Source organism: Saccopteryx leptura, chromosome 6 (genome assembly GCF_036850995.1).
Source record: "Saccopteryx leptura isolate mSacLep1 chromosome 6, mSacLep1_pri_phased_curated, whole genome shotgun sequence".
NCBI lineage: Eukaryota > Metazoa > Chordata > Mammalia > Chiroptera > Emballonuridae > Saccopteryx > Saccopteryx leptura.
In genome coordinates this window covers 110,832,259-110,849,281 of record NC_089508.1, presented here as the reverse complement: position 1 = coordinate 110,849,281, position 17,023 = coordinate 110,832,259, and the positions used below count along the sequence as shown (strand labels likewise).

Genomic DNA, 17,023 nt, shown 5'->3' with positions numbered 1-17,023 from the left:
ACTTTTATTTTTGGGGAGGTTTTTAATGGTTTTTTCTATTTCTTCTTTACTGATAGGTCTGTTTAGGCTTTCTGCTTCTTCTTGACTCAGTCTAGGAAGGTTGTATTGTTCTAGGAATTTATCCATTTCTTCTAGGTTGTTGAATTTAGTGGCATAAAGTTTTTCATAGTATTCTACAATAATTCTTTGTATATCTACGGTGTCCATGGTGATTTCTCCTCTTTCATTTTGGATTTTGTTTATATGAGTTCTTTCTCTTTTTTTCCTTGGTAAGTCTTGCCAAGGGTTTGTCAATTTTGTTGATCTTTTCAAAGAACCAGCTCCTTGTTCTATTATTTTTTTCTATAGTTTTTCTGTTCTCTAATTCATTTATTTCTGCTCTGATTTTTATTATCTCCTTTCTTTGGCTGGTTTTGGGTTGTCTTTGTTCTTCTTTTTCTAGTTCCTTAAGGTGGGAAGTTAAGTGGTTCACTTGGGCTCTCTCTTGTTTGTTCATATATGCCTGAAGTGATATGAACTTCCCTCTTATCACTGCTTTTGCTGCATCCCATAGATTCTGATATGTCGTATAGTCATTTTCATTAGTCTGTATATATCTTTGATCTCTGCACTTATATTCTTGTTTGACCCATTCATTTTTTAAAAGTATGTTGTTTAGTTTCCTACATTTTAGTGGGATTTTTTTTCCTCTTTTTTGCAGTTGAATTCTAGTTTCAAGGCTTTATGATCAGAAATATGCTTGGTACAAACTCAATTTTTCTGAATTTGCTGATGTTGTTTTTTGTGGCCCAACATATGGTCAATTCTTGAGATTGATCCATGTACACTGGAGAAAAATGTATACTCAGTCACTTTGGGATGAAATGTCCTGTAGATGTCTATCATATCCAGGTGCTCTAGTGTTTTGTTTAAGGCCACTATGTCTTTGTTGATTCTCTGTTTGGATGACTGATCTAGAGCCGTCAGCGGTGTATTGAGGTCTCCAAGTATGATTGTGTTTTTGTCAGTTTTTGTTTTAAGATCAATAAGTAGCTGTCTTATATATTTTGGTGCTCCATGGTTTGGTGCATATATATTAAGAATTGTTATGTCTTCTTGATTCAGTGTCCCCTTAGCCATTATGAAATGGCCATTTTTGTCTCTGAGTACTTTTCCTGTCTTGTAGTCAGCATTATCCGATATGAGTATTGCTACACCTGCTTTTTTTTGGATGTTATTTGCTTGGAGTATTGTTTTCCAGCCTTTCACTTTGAATTTGTTTTTATCCTTGTTACTTAGATGAGTTTCCTGTAGGCAGCATACAGTTGGATTTTCTTTTTTAATCCATTCTGCTACTCTGTGCCTTTTTATTGGTGAGTTTAATCCATTTACATTTAGTGTAATTATTGATACTTGTGAGTTCCCTATTGCCATTTTATATCTTCCTTTCTGTTAGTTTTGTGTCTTGTTTGATCCTTCTCTTTCGTTTTTCTATCTTTTGTTTTTATTTGGTTGTATTCCATACATCTTTCCTCTGTTGCTATCTTTTTTATCTCATGTGCTTCTGTGGTGGTTTTTGTCAATGGTGGTTACCTTTGAGTAATGAAAAGGGTCCCTACCCTGTTCATTGTAGCGAACTATTTTGTGAGTACTTTTGCACTCCATCGTCCTTTGCTACTGTTAATCTCCATCTTCTCCCCTTCTTTCTTTTTGTTGTTGTCACAGTTTAAATTTGGTTTTATTGTGTTCTTCTTGGAGCTTTTACTTGTGGCTCTGTTTTTTTTTTGTTCTTTGTATCTGATTGGAGAACCCCCTTTAAGAATTCCTGTAGTGGGGGTTTTCTGATGATAAATTCCCTCATCTTTTCTGTATCTGTGAATGTTTTTATTTCTCCTTCATATTTGAAGGATAGCTTTGATGGGTATAGTATTCGTGGCTGAAAGTTCCTCTCTTTCAGGACTTTAAATATTGGGGTCCACTCTCTTCTAGCTTGTAGAGTTTCTGCTGAGAAATCTGATGATAATCTAATGGGCCTTCCTTTATATGTTGTATTCTTCTTTTCCCTGGCTGCCTTGAGAATTTTTTCTTTGCTGTTGGTTTGTGTCAATTTCATTATGATATGCCTTGGAGTAGGTTTTTTGGGGTTAAGAAAACTCAGAGTTCTGTTTGCTTCTTGAACTTGAGGCTTTAGTTCTTTCCACAGGCTTAGGAAGTTCTCATCTATTATTTGTTTGAGTATGTTCTCCATTCCATTTTCTCTCTCTTCTCCCTCTGTTATACCTATTATTCTTATGTTATTCTTTTTAATGGAGTCAGATAATTCTTGTAGGGCTATCTCATTTTTTTTAATTTTTGAGTCTCTTTCTTCTTCTCTCTGTTGTGCCTCAAGTTGCTTGTCTTCTATTTCACTAATCCTCTCTTCTATCTGACCTGTTCTATTAGCTAAGCTTGTTACTTCGTTTTTCAGCTCGTGAATTGAGTTTTTCATCTCTGTTTGATTTGTTTTTATAGTTTCAATTTCCTTGGACATATATTCTTTGTGTTCATTGAGTTGTTTTCTGAGCTCCCTAAATTGTCTTTCTGTGTTTTCTTGTATATCTCGGAGGATTTTTAGGATTTCTATCTTGAATTCTCTGTCATTTAGCTCCAAGGTTTCCAATATATTAAATTTTTTCTCCATAGATTTTTCCTCATCTAGCTGTGTTACCTCTCTTTTTTTTGTATCCATGATATTCGATTTTCTCTTCCTTAATGGCATCTGAGGATGGTTTTGTTGATAGTATTAATGAGATTTAATACAGAATAAAAAGTTTAAAAAAATAATAAAAAAATAAAAAATCGAAAATAGTTGTTTTTTTTTAAAAAAATTAATAATGAAATAAAGAACAATAAAATAAAATAAAAATTTTTTAAAAAAGGAAATTATTCCCCCCCTCCTTTTTTCCTCTCCTCTCCTCTCCCCTCTTTCTTGAGAAAATCTTGTGGTGAACTGTGAATTATAACAAACAATGCCTGTGATGGAGGGCCTGAATTGGGGAAAAGTAATAAAGGGGCAAAAAGAAAAAAAAAAAGAAAAAAAAAGAGCGTATGGACCCACAAAAAGCAAATAAGGAAAAAATTTGGGTCAAGAATAAAATGATTTGCTTTTAGGTGTTGGTTGTCTAAGAGTTATGATGAGAGGAATAAGAGGAAAATGGAAAAATGGGGAGACAAATTAAAAAATTACTATTGTATTTAGTGGAACAAGAACTAGATAAAATGGAGAGCCAGGGATGGGAGCACTGCTAGTGAGTTAAAAAGGTGAAGTAAAACCCCCCCAAAATTCCACAAACATAAGTTTGAGTCCCAGATAAGATAATTTGTTTGTTATTGAGGTTTGAATGAGAGGAGATGTAAAGGAGAAAGGAAGAAACTAATATAGAGGGAGAAAAGAAAGAGAGAGAGAGAAAAAAAGAGGGAACCACTAATAGAAGAAAAAAGAAAGGAGAGAGAGAGAGAGAGAGTTAAGGGTTTTGGAGTGCAACCCTCATAGAGAGAAAGGAAGAGAAGAGAAAAGATAATGGGAGATGTAACACTTATGGGTAGTGTAGTTCAAGGAGAGGAGAGAGTAAGACCGGCAGAGAGTTAATCGGCCAAATTGGAGGAGGAAAAAAAGTATCAAGAATGAAGATAAGAGAAACAAACGAACAAATATAATAAAATGGGATAGGTTATAAAGTCTGAAGATTATTCTTGATTTTGAGAGGTTATCTTCTTGCTTTTTCTTTTCTCTCCCTCTTCCTGGTCGGCGACTCTGTACCCCGGGTTCTGCCCCTTTGGCATGCTCAGGTAGAGGTTTGCAGTTGATAAGTCTCTATGGCAATGTCATGTATTGTGCTTTAGTCTCGTTGGCAGTCGAGGCTATTAGCATTTATAGGCTCCAACAGTGAGAGAGTCCGTGTTCCTGGAGCCTTTCTCCTAGTCTTTCCTTCCTCAATTAGTAGCCTGATAATCCAGCTATGGGGTTGCTGCTGCCTCTGCCTGGATAGTAAGAGGCTCAAAGAGCTGGCAACTCCCCACTCTATTTCCACTCAGCACAGGGCTCTGGGTAAGGCTCAGTCAGTCAGAGCTGCTAGCATAATCAGGCGGGCTTTCCACCCACTCAAAGACCTCTGGTTCTGTCTGCCACTCTGTCCGGTAACACAGGCGGGCGCCCACTTCCGGGGCGCTTGGAGGAAACTCTCACTCACTGGCTGCACGCGCAGACCAGGATATCCGGCCAGCAGTCTCACGCTCTGAGTGAAACCCCCAACCGCAGGGAAAAGTTGCAGCGTTGGAATTGAGTCTCGCTCCGTCCCCGTGTGTGGCTTTTGCAAGGCGCTGGGGCGGCCCGAGATTCTGCTTTGGCCCACACAAAGGCCCCTGACTCTGCCCCTCTGTGCGATAACACGGGCGCGCACTGCCGAGGCACTCAGAGGAATCTCTCATTCACTATCTGCGCGCGCAAACCCGGATATGAGGCCGGCCGCGTTTCCCTCTGAGTGAAACCCCCAGCAGCACGGAAAATTTCCACCGTTGGAATTAGTTCTCACTCCCTCCCGTGCATGGCTTTCCCAGAGCGCTGGGGCTGCCCAGAGACTCTGCCCTCGGCCCACAGAAAGGCCTCTGACCCTGCCTCTCCGTGGGGCAACACGGGCACCCACTCTCGGGGCCTAGGAAGAAATCTCTCGCCCACTAACTGCGCACCAACCAGGAGACCGGGTAAAATGGCTGCCCCGCTTGTCTTTCTTTGTTTGGGTTTGGCGCGAGTGTTAGCTTGTATTGCCCGGGTTGCCACAGGATCAGTTTTTCCTCGGCTTGGATCTCCGTGCCACAGCCTGGTTCAGCCGTTTGTGCCGTGGCCTGAATCTATCACCCCCTTTGCCCGCCTCAGTTTCTATATTCACAGTTACCAGAGAAAGCCGCCCTGTTTAGGTTAGTGAGGAAGGCGGAGCATTTCTTACTCCCTATTTCCTTCGGGGTTTGGTTATATATTTAGCCAATTTTTCACTCGACCATACCTTTGGGTGTATTGCGAAGCATCTGGAGGCTCCAAGTATAGGTTTTTCTGTTTCTGGTTGAAGATCTTGTTGAGTTTTGGGGGAGATTTATCAGAATCGCTTCCTACCCCGCCATTACTCTGACGTCATCCGCCAGGAACTTTCCATTGGGGTGAAAGATATGCTGTAGATGGGCTCCTGGTGCTTTGTGAGCGTGTGCGTGCACACACCGCGCTCCGCCTCTCAGAGCTGGACCATGGAATTGAATGAAGGGCTAGAAGGGACATGAGAAGACTGCACAATGAAAGCACCATGCTTCCTTCTAGTTCCCCAATATGGTTAGCACTCAGGGCTGGGCAAAAGGCGGTCTACAGTGGTGATTATTTGAGACAGAGGTTACTCTCTTTTTTCTTCATGCTGTTATTGGGAAAACTGAACTAGGCAAGGTTCATCTATTCCTGCATTTTCTATACCTATGGATGGTAAATACTCCTGTAGGACATTTACAACATTCCTTAAAATGGTCCCACAATTCAAAACACAACACTGATCATTTCCAACTGCAAAATTGGAAAACATGTCAAATGCAGAGAATAAAAGTTTTAACTCAATGGATATAAAAAAGAATCATATGAAAATAAGCACTCACACTCCTGAGACTTTCAAGTTTCAGGTCTGCTCAATTTTGAAAGAAAGAACACTACACACTACAAAGCTGCTACTGGTCACTCTTTCTCTCCACAGGGACTCCTGAGGCACTGCTACACCACTTTCTGACTAACAGGACAGTTAATGTTTATACTGGGTATCAGGTGAGACAAAAGCAACCTTGCAAGCCATCAAAATATGATTCTGATATGTTCATTATCATCATCATTCGTGTGGGTCTTTTGTGGTCTCAGTGTTCAGCCTCTAAGCTGACGGACGAGTTCCTTCCTTCCAGTGTTTGCTAAGGAATGGCCTCAGATCAGGAGCTTTCAACAACAAGGGTCTTTGCTGCTGGGGTGACTGCCCGGCCACTGCTGTATCACAGAGACGAGGGCTGGGTCCCCCTCACTGACAGAACTGTGCCACCTGTCACCTCTCCCACTATTCTTTCTCTTCAGTGACATGAAATAATCCTACTGCTGCTTCCTTATAGTAAGACATTCCCCCTCCCTTTAATTCTTCCTTCTCCACTAAATACCCACCCCACACTTCATTTCATCACGGATTTCTGACCTCTAAGTAGCACCATACAGCCTCTGAATCACATCAGCTAATTATTGTAAACGTCCTTATTGATACAAAAGAGAGTGGAATGTTGTATTCTGAATGGAGTCCTCTAAGCACAGGGACGTAACAGTTCTGTTGACTGCACCCTAAATGATGTTGTTTGGGGAGACCCCTGTGACCACTTTTAACCACCCTTTCCCAGACTGTAGCCTCAGAGGGTCACTATGTAAATGGTTCAGACAGAACTGGCTAAGACTTGGGCAACCACTACTGCCCCTCAGAATTCTTACCACCTGCACCTCTGCATTGAATACAGTAAACCAAGCTCAAAGCCTACGCTGAAATCTGTTTCCTTTTCTGTCATAATAAAACCCTTCACAGAGCAAAGTGCCAGGTGCTTGGGCACACAACCCAGCCCCCAACTGGCCTGGTGTTAAGAGGATCTTTACCTTGAGTGGGTGTCACTTGATAGCTCTATCTCATTGTGCCCTTTCAAGGTGATCTCCCGTTTGTATAATTTGGAAGCATGTTGACAATCACAATGTTCTGTTCACTTTCATACAAATAATGCTTACTGGTCACATTTCTGTTCACTTTGATGCAAGTAATGTTTACTGGCCATAGCATTTACAAAATGGGACAGAAAATATTACTGTCAGATAACTTTTAAAGCCACAGTGAGCAAAGCTGCTTTGAGCAGTCCAGGGTACAGGACCCTGTGCCATCACTCCTTTACCTTGCTAGCATGATGTTGGAGTCTGGGTTGCTGGTGGCTGAGTCAGTCAGACTCCACTTTATAATGTATATCTTTTTTCTCTGGACTTGAAAATTATGAACACATGTGTTCTGCTTCATATTCCTGATCTAGAGAACACATGGAAAGAACGTAAGCCATGATGTTTCTCTAGCTGAAAACAGTTCAACATCAGTCATTCCATCAGTTGAAGTTAGGTCTGCAGCTCCAAGAAAGTTCAACAACTCTCAGGTCATGCCTAGTTAGAGCAGTGGAAAAAATTTGGGGGGTAACAGTGGGAAAACCAAAGGGGATGGAAGGGTCTCAGCATAATCCTCTAATGATCAACAGAAGTTAATTGGTGACAATAAGACATAAAGTAGCAATGGAGAGATTTTATAATGTAAGGAAGAGTGTCAGTTACAAAATTTTCAGTAAAAGCTCCTGTGAATGCAAGACCACAGGTGTTGTCCAAGATCAAGCAGCCCATGCTTCCAGACCACACTACCTTTAATGTCATGTCATCCGAGCAGGATGATAGAAACATTTTAAAAGGATCTCACTTGATGGGGTTGACATCATCCTGAAAGAGAGCAAAAAGATTTTGAAAAAAAAATAAAGGCCTGAGAGTGTGTACCTCAGTGGTCCAGAAGGGAAAAAGAGTGCATAGCCATCTCGGATGAGTGAACCTGCAGTTACAGGGGTAGAGATGCACACCACCCCAAACCCATCCCTCTTTCTCCTTTTCTTACTCTGCCTTTTCCACTTATACAAAGGCATGGCCATTAATATAAAAGTCCTAGGGGCTCTTGCACAGTGCAGGGATCTGCTCCAGGAAGGCTACAAAAAGCCTCCAGTGTCAACCACAAAATGTGATGAGAAGTCAGCTGGTGCCTGAACGTTCTGGACTGAATTTTGATGGGTTTTTTTTTACCAAATTTAGGAAAACTGGATATTTCTGTTTCCTGTCTTCTGCAATCTGCTGTTAAACCCATCTATTTAAATTTTCTTATTTGTTATTTCCATTAAGATCATCATTTTGTACATGATACCTGTCTGTACTCAATTTCCATTGACTATTTTTTAAAGAATATAATTTTCTATCAGAGAGGGGATTAGTGAAACTAATATACATAACAGGTAGATACAGGTAACAGGACAGCACATCCCAGAGGAGAGTGGGGGGGAATTCAGGGGCATTGGGCAATCGGGGTGAGATGGTGGCATGTTGTTGGGTGGGGTTAGGGTGTGATATTGAGTGGGACACTTGAATCCCACTCAAAACAATAAATTTAAAAATTAACAAAAATATATAGTTTTTCTTTTTATACAGACTTCTCCCTTCTGCTTACTCATTATGAGTATCCTGTTCTTTATGTCCTCATATGCTTGTCTAATAGATTCATTAAGAATTTCCTCTGAAATCAAACATCTGGCTCATCACATGGTCTGTGTTTTCTCCCAAGTAGAAGTAAAGGGCTGTATAGTACTTACTGTGTGTTTTTGGAAGGTATTGATGGAGCGGTCACAGCTGAGTCTGCAGACATGAATGCACATGTCTGAGCAACAAAAGACAAAGGGAGTGTTGTTCTGCCAGTCCACATCCAGTGCTGGAGCTGTAGCTGTGAGGCAGGAAGAGAAGGGGAATATTTTCATGTACTAGCTGTGCACAGAGCTCAGCTGCTTTAGAACAAAGCAAAACATAATTGAGAACCTTATGTAGTAACACTATGAGAACAACTGTTCCCAGTGAGATATAGACTCTTGTTCTGAAAGACGTGAAAAAACAAATAAAACCTGGACCTTCCTGACCCAGGGAGAAGACAAAGGTCTATGTCACAAACATCTAAATTACAGGATATATGCTTTCTCCACACAGAAGAGACACGTGATCTGTGATCTTCCAGTGCCTGTGGATTATAAGCCCTTTCCCTGAAGCCTTGTAGGGTGTAGCACACATGTTATGCTGGGGTGACAAGCCCCCCCCAGACTGGTCCATAAATAAAGGAAAAATGACCTTTCCCTTTTGGAAGACAAAGTAAATCTTGAGATCTTCTGAACCTACGAATGTTGGGGAGACAGAGAAAGTGTCCGTAGGCAGCCCAGGGAATACCCCTGGAACTAACATCTCAATGAACCAGAACTGTCCACATTCTGGGAATCTGTATACTGCCTGGATGATGTCAATAATGCTCCTGATTAAAGAAGAACTGGTTATGAGCAGTGCTGCCCATACAAATTTTCAAAGAAAAGTGTCAGGGCTGTGAGTTATGAAACCGCAATACCTGGTTCTCTGCATTCCAAGTCAGTTGTAGACCGACCAACGTCTTTAATTAATTTGTTTGGTGGATCAAACACATTTATTTGTATTTTTTTTAAGTGAGAAGCGAGGAGGTGGAGAGGGAGACTTCTGCATGTGCTTGAACTGGATCTACCCAGCATGCCCACTAGGGGCAATGCTCTGCGCAACTGGGCCATTGCTCCATTGCAACCAGAGTCATTTTAGTGCCTGAAGCAGAGGCCATGGAGCTGTTGTCTGCAATTGGACAACACTGCTCCAATGAAGCCTTTGCTATGAAACAGGAAGAGAGAGGCAGAGAGAAAGAAGAGGGGAAATGATGGAGAAGCAGATGGGTGCTTCTTCTGTGTGTCCTGACCTGGGATTGAACCTGGGAAATCTACATGCTGGGCCAATATTCTATTACTGAACCAAGCATCCAGACCCTGGATCAAACACTTTTACATTTACTTACTTATTAAAACTGACTGGACAGGACATTTCATAACAGACTCTGAATTACTGTTTCTGAATTACAAAACAAAAAAAAGCACACATACCTGGCACTGGAAAGAATATACAAATTCAAAATTCTGGTGCAATTTTATGTTATGCATCAGTAATTGTATAGTTTTATTGATGTTTACATTGAATTATATAGCCCAGACAACGTAAAACATTAAGTTGTAGACAATCTGGTAAGAATCTGAAATATGTAATACTTTCACCTCTTGGGTTCAAGCACTCACTGAAGAAGGTCACTGCCAATTTCCCTGTAAACACCAATTCCTCCCTACATATTTTTTTGTGGTTGACCAGTGAAGGCAGACAGTGCACAATTAGAAACGTGCATGTTCCCTGACAACACATCTCAGTGTCTGGTAGTCAGATTAGGTTTAGGTAGAAAATGAGAAGCAAATATAAAAACAGGCCTTGAGACAACAGGAGGCGAGGACAGAAAGAACTCTCCCAAAAAAATGGTGGGAGTTTTACACACGGGTCCATAGAGCAGTGTGACACATTCAAAAGTTGATCTGCTATAAACAAACGGTAAGGGCACATAACAGCGAGGAAAACTGGTAAGCACGACACGGGTGGTCTTGGCTACTTATGGGAAAAAAAGCCTTAGATTTCAAAGAAACCCTTGTCTAGAGATTACAGATGCCATTTAAGCCAAAACTGACTTTGTCTATACCAGAACTCAAATAATGGTCCCCCTTTGGGGCAGAAGCAGGGCCTTTGTGCTGGCCCAAGGGGCTGACCAGGTTACCTGGTGAGTAAGTCAAACAACAATAGTAAACATGTCAACTTCAAAGCCATAGTGACGATCCTGCACCAGAGCCCCTCTTGTTGGACCCCAACAAAAAGGAGGATGGGCTTACCATCTTTTGTCCATATTCTTGCAAAACCATCATACCACCCCATTGCCAACAAAGTCCCATCTCTCTGTGGGCTAAAAGGAGACAGCCAAGAGACACAGCTTAGTAGAGGAAGCTTCTGACCCACCACAGAAAAACTCTTACCACAGGGCTAAAATATTCTTGCACCAATAATGGTTTTCCTGTTAAGACTTATCAACTCCATCCCTGGCCATTTGTATCAGTAATAGAGCATGAGCCTAGCATGTGGAAGTCCTGGGTTCGATTCCTGGTCATTGCAAACAAGAGAAAAACCCATCTATTGATACTTCTCTACCCCTCCTCCTTTACTCCTCTCTCTCTCTTCCCCTCCCACAGCCATATCTCAATTAGAGGGAATTGGCTCTGGCCATTGAGGATGGCTTCATTGCCTCCACCTCAGGCACTAAGAAGAGCTTGGTCGCCATTCTATGGAAGCAAATAGCTTAATGGGCAGAGCATCACACCCTAGGGGGCTTGCGCTGTGGATCCTGGTTGGGGACGCATGTGGGAGTCTGTCTCTGCCTTCTCTATTTTCACTGAATTAAAACAAACAAACAAAAAGCAACAACAACATAAAACTTATCAAACCCCATTTGACTACAGGCAGTCCCTGGGTTACTAAACAGATAGGTTCTGTAGGTTTGAAAAGGTATAAGTATTATTCATAGGCACAGAAAAATAAAAATAAGTACTATGTTAATACAACCATTTAAGTTGCATTTAATACATAAATGTACCTGTTTCAATGAACATACAAATTCAACTTTGGAACAAACCCATGGAAGCTTTCTTGTTTGTGTCCTGGAAACTCCTTGTAGTTTTTGTACATGCCTTTTAAATTAAAAGGTAGGGGTAGGCCCTTGCTGGTTGGTTCAGTAGATGGAGTGTTGGCCTGGTGTATGGACATCCTGGGTTTGATCCCAGGTCAAGGCACACAGGAGAAGCAACCATCTGTTTCTTTTCCCCTCCCTCCCCCTTCTTCCTCTCTCTTCCCCTCTGGCAGGCAGTTGCTTGACTGATTAGAGTGTGGCCCTGGATGCTGAGGATAGCTTGGTTGGTCTGAGTGTCAGTCTCAGGCACTAAAAATAGTTCAGGTGATTTGAACATCCGCTTCAGACGGGTAGCCGCATGGGTTTCAGTTGGGGCATATGTGGGAGTCTGTCTCATTTTCTCCCCTGCTCTTACTTAAAAAAAGAAGTACCACAGGAAAAGTTAGATGAGGCTAGGGAGACTTCTCTGAGCTTTGCACAATGTGTTTGCATGGAGAAAAGAAGAGTTTGTAAGGAAATGATGAAACAGGCAGCAACACTCTTAGAGAAAAAAAAATCAAAAGAAGTTAGAAAGAGGGCCGTGTCACACGTGTACGCGTATGTAACCCTGCTGACACAACTCCTTGACTGCTCGGAAACAGAGCCCCCACGACGCGAGCCACCCCAGGGCCCCTCATGGCAGTCCCTGCGTTCCACTGTTGACAGTCAGGGAGGCGGCCTGCTCTTCTAGGCCAGCGAGGTCACGCCTTTGTTACTGGGGACGCGTGTCTCCCTTCCCGGATACTGTGCCGCAGCACGAGCTGGTTGGAGGCCCCGTTGCTGTTCTCACTGAGGTTCCATATTTGAGCCGTGGAGTCTCCGGACCTGCAGGGGGAAGCACACCACACTGCGCACTCCTTTTGCTCGCTATTTTTAATTTCTCCTTCCCCTTTTTGTAACCTGAGGCTGAAGTTGACGGGGCTGAGACCAGATAGTGGCCCAGGACACAGTCGGCTCTGCCGTGGGGTCCTAGGAGACCTGAGTGGAGAGACCAGCCATAAACTCAAACCCACACACGTTACATGTTTTTTCCTCACTGGGTTTTCTCCTTCCCATCTGTTCTGAACTGTGTAACCTTAAACGACCACATTAGTCCCCATACAGAGAGAAAATGGCATGACACCAGGTCTTCTGGACTATTTGACCAAAATCAGAGGCACATGTTGGAGGGTGAGCACGCAGGCAAAGTATCAGTCTTGTCGGAGGAGTCGTGATCCCATACAGGGAAGGCAGGGGTACAGCCTTGTGCCGGGTCACAGTGGAGAAAGCATGAAATACATAAAAGAGACTCGGACAATGATGCCAAGGATGGTGTAAAGGTCTACAGAGGTCCTGAGCAACTTCTCCAGAGAATGGCAGAGAACAAAGCCAAAGGCATGGGTGGAGGAGTGGACAGAGTGTACTGAAAGAGCCTGTTATAAACCAAAATTGAAAAAAGAACCCACAGCTATAAAACTGGCCCAACAGCACACTGAGTCCTAACCTAAAAATAGTTCCCAGAATGCTCACCAGGAGGGGATGTTCCCTCCTGTGAGGAGGGAGATGGCTTCTCCCCATGGGCCTAGTTTTTTCTCCCTCCTCCTCCGCAGTCCACACTTCTCCATTCCTATTGCCAGATTAACAAGAATATATAAAACTTGCAGTTTGTTTATTTCTCAGAGAGCAAAGTAACCGCTCTTTACGTGACGCTCGACTGCACAGGGACCCCTTCTAGGTGTCTTCCCACAACTACTCTGCCCTTACTCTGCGAGGACATAACCAAAGGCCTTTTGAGAATGGCAAGCCATGCTCTCTCCAGTTTTCTCTCTCTCTTTCCGGCCAATGAGCTCCTATCTTGCTACATTAATTTGTTGTTCCGCTTATTTATGCATGCTTTGCTTGTTTCTTGTACGAAATCTTTTGTAAACTTAAAGTTGTTTTAACCAATCTCCTAGTGTGGCTTCGATTAAATCTGAACAACACTTTAGTGCTAATTTTTGCTCTCGGGTAAAGTTATTGATGCCAGAAGATAGCCAAATGGAGAGGCAGGCGACGAGCAGGGCACAGGCAGCTGCTCTGCTGCAATTTCTCATGCACCAGGAGATGCCACAGCAAGCAGCTATCATTAGGAAGAATTCAGTTTTTGGTCCTGATGTGGCGCTGCAATGTTTTCATTGCACCACAAGAGGGCGAAGAAGCGCAGCTTTGATAGAAATTTAGTCTCTAGCCCCCATGCTGTCTTCAGCATCAACAGTCTCTTTAAGCCTTATTTATGCTCACATTACTTCCCATCAGCTGGTAAAATAAAAGATATATATGTCTGTGTAACTGTGTGTGTGTATTTGGCAGAAATGCTTTAAGAAACACTCGAGTTTTACTCCAGCCATGTGTCTGAAGCAAAGAAGAATGTTATTTTCTTTAAAAATTGATTTTAGAAATACAGGAAAGGGGAGAGAGAAAGTGAGATAGGAACATAAACTTACTTGTTTCTGAATGTGCCTAACCAGAGATACAACCAGCAAACTCTGTGCCTTGGAATGAAGCTCAAAACAATTAAGCCACCCAGCCAGGGCTGAAGAATGCTATTTTTTTGAAGATACTGTGGACAGCTATGTCATGTGACACTTTTCACAACAAATGCTGTCCATAAAGTTACTGATGAGGCCAGAAGGCAGCAAAGTTGGAGAAACAGCAGGTGAGCAGGGCACAGGGGCAATGTGCTGCAATGTTCTTGGTGCACCATGAGAGGGCGCTAAAGTGTAATTTTCATTTAGGGATTCAGCCTTTGCTTCCTACAGGGTGCTGCATTCTTCCTATCATACCACCGGAGGGTGCATAAGAAGAGATATAACTGGAATTCAGCCTTTGTTTCTCATGGTGTTTTGAGCTGTGACAGTCTCAGGAACCCCTGAGTTATGCTCACATCACTGCCTCTGTACTCACCTTTACATCATTTGATTAAAAAATATGCTTGTGTGTAGGTGTATATGTGTGTGCACATGTGTGTGCTCACACTTTGGTTTATCCAGTTCACATTGGAGAAATTAAGATGAGAACCCAGTCAACTTGCATGGGATCTTCCAATATGTTATCATTTAAAGACCATTGCTGTGGCCTGACCAGGTGATGGCGCAGTGGATAGAGTGTCAGACTGGGATGTGGAGGACTCAGGTTCGAGACCCCGAGGTCGCCAACTTGAGTGCGGACTCATCTGGTTTGAGCAAAAAGCTCACCAGCTTGAACCCAAGGTTGCTGGCTCCAGCAAGGGGTTACTCAGTCTGCTGAAGGCCCACAGTCAAGGCACATATGAGAAACCAATCAATGAACAACTAAGGTGTTGCAACAAAAAACTAATGATTGATGCTTCTCATCTCTCTCTGTCCCTGTCTCTGACTCTCTCTGTCTCTGTAAAATAAAAATAAAAATAAAAGACCAGTGCTGGTGCTCTTCACATAGTGCCCTATAAAACTTAAACTGATCCTTCAGGCACCTAGGAAATGATTCAAATTTCATTCCAAAGAGCACACCAAAATCAGAAAAAGTGAACATGCCCAAGTGTAATCAAATACAAACTAACCTCAGGCCCACCAACCTGTTATCTTGTCTGACCTTGGTACTTCATTTTGGGAACTCAGAATAACGTACTTTCACCCTCTTTGTGTAGTGAAGACTATTGTGAGATGGCAAGATAATCTATCATTAGATTTCAGCTCCTTAGCCATTTAAAATGAAATGTTTTGATATGCTGCAATAAATCAAAAAGCTAAAAACCTAAATATGTAAGTGATACAGACTTCTTGGAGACCTCCACCATTTGTTTTTAGAATTTCATATTGACTCAAGCAGCCCTAGTAGTTACAATAACAGTTTTTTCTTTTAATACAACCCGTATCATAATTATATATCATGAAGGGTGCCATGGGACCACTGTCTTTTGTTTATTTGAGGATTCCTTGCAAGTTTTAGTCATCTCAAAAATCTATTTCTCTGCATGAGAAAGGGTTTGAAAGTCACCCATCTGACCACAGTCACTGTGACGTTTTCTCTGAGTTGCATATTTGGAATGTCACGGCAAAGTGATCCTTGAGATTGGGGTCGTTGGAAGCTAAATGTTAATGGGAGCCCACTGGTGGTCTGTTAGGTTTATGGAGGCTGAGAGAGTTAGAGTGGTGAAGCCGGCGAGTTTGTGTCTCCAGAATGTCGGGGCTGTCCCTGTTTCCTCACCAGGCACGAAGCTGGGTATCGGTGGGCTTGGTTCCCTGTTCAACATCCCCCCCACCTACTGTCGCTGCCGTCACAGCAGAGTCTCATGTCACCACTATGGAAATTTAGAGGTGAGTGAATTTTAAAAACTTTTTTATTTCTTTTTTTAAACGAGGGAAAGTGAAACATTAAATTGTTGTTCGAGTTATTTATGCATGCATTGGTTACTTCTTGCGCATGCCCTGACTGGGGATTGAACCCACAGCCTTGGCACAATGGGACAATACTTTACCCAACCAAACCACTCAGCCATGGCTGAGCTACATGATTCTTTGTGCTGACGTGTCATTTGCCCTGCTGTGATGAGCAGCAAACTTGGTCACCACCCATCACCCACCAGCTGCCAGTAACTCTGCTCCTATTTTTGATGACCAACCTGTTTTTAGTAGTTGACAAAATTTGCTTTTATTTTATTGATAATCCATTCTCCTGACCTGCTGGAAATCATGTGGCATTATCTGTGAAAAGGCAACTTCATTTAGTCTTAGTTTGAACAGTGGTGATCTTTTCCTTTTTGGGGACCTCCTGGACTTGAATGCAGGTGGCCAGGCAACTAAAAATTCACTCTAACTTCGTTCTTAAATGCGACCCTTCTGAGACTTCTGAGAAACCTGCCAATACATTGACACCACCACAACTCATTATCTCTTTTTTGTTAGGTTTGGATGCCAGCATAATCCAAATCCATATGTTAAAAAGGTTCTACAGCCTGAATGAGGATGAATCTTTTCCAAAAATCCAGGGAGACCAGTGAAGGGCTGTGGCCATTTCCTGACCCATCTACTCGAACTCTACATTTCTCCTGCTTTAGAATCGTGTTCTTGCCTTCCCATCTCTACTCTGTCAGGATGGAGCGTCCCACAGGCTCAGTCTCACCATCATGGTACAGCGTCTCCCTGAGGGTCCTTTCTGTTGTAACAGAAATGGCCTATGAGCTTACTCTTGGGAATGGACAAATTCCTTCTACACCAGTGATTTTCAGACACTGTGCTTGATAAAATTTTTAAAGCATGCCGTACCTGACTATTTAATGGAGATTACTGACCTCTTTTCTTTTAGAGCAGGGGTCGGGAAACTTTTTGGCTGAGAAAGCCATGAATGTCACATATTTTAAAATTTAATTCTGTGAGAGCCATACAATATGTTTAACACTAAATACAAGTAAATGTGTGCATTTTATGTAAGACCAACATCTTTAAAGTACAATAAGTCTCTGAATTATTTTTAATAACATTGTTATGCTGCTGCTAACCAATAATGAATAAAGTACTTCTTACCATTAATGTGACTTCTGGTGCTGCATGGTTTTGCTGATGGCTTTGTAGCCTGGTTGATACATAGTGAGGTTA

General features: G+C 42.3%; 1 pseudogene; it reads right to left on the bottom strand.

Moving 5' to 3' along the window:
* LOC136377153 (F-box-like/WD repeat-containing protein TBL1X) overlaps nt 1-17,023 on the bottom strand; it is a 98,686-nt pseudogene that overhangs the window by 4,999 nt on the left and 76,664 nt on the right.